The sequence below is a fragment of the Ziziphus jujuba genome, chromosome 7, assembly GCF_031755915.1.
Source record: "Ziziphus jujuba cultivar Dongzao chromosome 7, ASM3175591v1".
NCBI classification, from domain to species: domain Eukaryota; kingdom Viridiplantae; phylum Streptophyta; class Magnoliopsida; order Rosales; family Rhamnaceae; genus Ziziphus; species Ziziphus jujuba.
In genome coordinates, this window is record NC_083385.1 from 8,329,981 (window position 1) to 8,333,058 (window position 3,078).

Here is a 3,078-nt window from a genome sequence, read left to right on the forward strand (position 1 = left end):
AGCTAATTAAACAATGACTTTGGTTTACTAGAGACATTGAAAAATTGTTTTAGCTCGGCGGAAAGAAAATCCTTTTCCTAAGGATTCTTTCAAATAGAAATGGAGAACGAAGTAACTAGAAAGATTGTTATAATCCCCTCTTTCCTACAAGAATTGTCTAGAAAGTGGGCCATTTTGAATGCATTCAAACCGAAAAGCTGACATCGATGTTATGGGTCGACTTTTTTTTAATTCATTGATATCTGGAAATTTATTTATCTTCCATAGAGGAGACGAATGAAACCAAAGTTTCACGTTCAATTTTCAATTAGAGATGTTGACAATGATGAATCAACATCAACTATAACCCCTAGCCTTCCAAGCTAATGATGCGGGTTCGATTCCCGCCACCCGCTTGTGCTTACTTTCTCTTATCTCTATTCAATATTTCTTTTTTATAGTCAAAACCTATAAATCCATATATCTAATAGATATTTATATCTAATATATATTTATATATTTTGATAATTATTAAAATATCAAACTTGTAATAAATATGTTTTATAGAAATATAAATAAAATGAATATAATTAATGTAATGCATAGTTGAATATGCAATTTCCAAAATTCTTTCACATATTTGTTTCGTTCGAATAATAAAATGTGAAAAGAAAATAAAAAAATAAAAAAATTAGAATGCAAAGTGTCCATCGTCTAATGGATAAGACAGAGGCCTTCTAAACCTTTGGTATAGGTTCAAATCCTATTGGATGCAACTTATTTCCATATATTTTTAGATTTCCATGTCAAGAAATATCTTTTGAATAATTTGAATAAGAGGCGCTCTTATACACTTAGTACTTGTAATATAAGTAAAATCTAGTTTATATATTATTTCCATATATTTAATATATATTATATATTTATTGCATGTTAATATGTGTATATAATTATTATGTATTTAATATTAATATTATTTTTAATATAGAAATGTAATATATTATTATTTCTATATTATTATAGAAAATAATTATTACAAAAAACAAAAACTTTATATTTTATAATTTTTTAAATATTTTATTTTAAAATAATTGTATAATTATTAATTATATAATAGAAAAAGTATATAATTTAATTATTATTATTAAAATTAGTATTAAATTGTAAAATTAGTATTAAATTAAGATTTAACTAATATTGAATTAAGATTGATAAAAATTAAAAGTGATCAATTTATTTTCTTTATACTTCTTCCTGAAGTAGAAAACGTTCCAGATGTTCCTGAATAGCTTCTTTCAAAAGGGCTTCTGCTTCCTCGGTAAATGTCTTGATAGAAGCTATGATTTCTTAGAACTGATGTTTATTCGTTTTTAAGTAAGTACGTAACTCAACGAAAAATTTCCTTACCTGCCCAATTTCTAATGAATCAAGATAACCATTGGTTCCAGTATAAATAGTCATTATCTATTCTTCCACCGCGAGAGGGGCTGATTGAGATTGTTTGAGCAACTCGCATAATCGTTGACGTCTTGCCAATTGATTATGAGCAGCTTTATTGAGAGCAGAAACGAATTGTGCAAAGGCTTCTAATTTTGGGAATTGCGCCAATTCCAATTTTGATTTGCCAGCTACTTGTTTCATGGCTTTAATTTGAGCTACGGACCCTACTCTGGGTACAGAATAGTAGATTTGATTCGAGCATTGATTCGATAGGCGGATAAGAATATTTGTCTATCTCTAATGGAAATTACATTAGTAGGAATATAAGTCGAAACATCTCCCGATTGAATCTCAATTATTGGTAAAGCAGTCATACTTCCTTCACCTAAATGAGAACTTGATTTAGCGGCTCTTTCCAAAAGGCCTGAATGTAAATAAAAAACATCTCCCGGATAAGCTTCTCAACCCAGCGGTTTGCGAAATAAAAGAGACATTTGGCGATAAGCTTGTGCTTGTCTTGAGAGATTGTCATAAATAATTTAACTGTGTTGTCCGTGGTACATAAAATATTCAGCCAGAGCAACTCCTATATAAGGAGAGATGTATTGTAATGTAGCCGGAGAATCGGCCGATTCAGTTACCACAATAGTGTAATCCATTGCTCCTCTTTCCTGTAAAGCAGTCACCACCTAAGCCACAGAAGATGCTTTATGACCAATAGCTACATAAACGCATATTACATTTTGCCCTTGTTGATTGAGAGCCGTATATGTGGCTACTGCTGTTTTACTGGTTTGCCTGTCCCCAATAATCAATTTTCACTGACCACGTCCTATAGGAATCATCGAATCAATAGCAATAAGTCCTGTTTGAAGAGGTTCATATAGCGAATGTTTCGAAATAATACCCGGAGCAGGAGATTCAATTAACAAGGATTCAGAAGTTGAAATTTCACCTCGACCATCAATAGGTTTAGCCAGAGCATTTATAACACAGCCCAAAAAAGCCTCACTTACTGGGATCTGAGCAATTCTTCCCGTTGCTTTTACAGAATTTCCCTCTTGTATCATCAAACTGTCACCCATTAATAAAACACCGACATCATTTGATTCCAAATTCAGAGCAATGCCTATCGTACCTTCTTCAAATTCTACTAATTCCCCCGCCATTACATCATCAAGACCATAAATACGAGCAATGTCGTCGCCTACTTGGAGTACAGTATTGATATTTAAAATCTTTACTTCTCTATTATATTGCTCAATACGCTCACAAATAATGTTACTAATTTCATTTGCTCGAATAGTTACCATGAGTATTTCTTAATTCTTTATTTTTGTTTGAACGAAAAAAAAGGCCTACAGTAGAAAGACTAATCTTATTTCTTTCATTGTTCCAAACATGCCAATATTAGTATTGATGGTACATAAACGTAACTCGATGTTCAAACAACTATTCAGAGCTCCTAGAGCTCCTTGTAAGGTTTGTTGGAAAACCCGTTGTCAAAGTTGATTAATAGCTTTTTGTTGTTCAAACTGAATGGTTTCATTTTTGTAATTTTCTAATTGTTCCAAGGTTTTATAAGTTGAATTAATCAAATTCAATTTTTCTCGTTCTATTTCAGAGTATCCAATCGCTCGAAACTACTCCACTTCCAGT

At 31.3% G+C, this 3,078-nt stretch overlaps 1 pseudogene; it reads right to left on the reverse strand.

Annotated features, from left to right (window-relative positions):
* Positions 1 to 1,221: 1,221 nt before the first annotated feature.
* Positions 1,222 to 2,732, reverse strand: LOC132804434 (ATP synthase subunit alpha, chloroplastic-like; annotated as a pseudogene).
* Between the last annotated feature and the right edge of the window lie 346 nt (positions 2,733 to 3,078).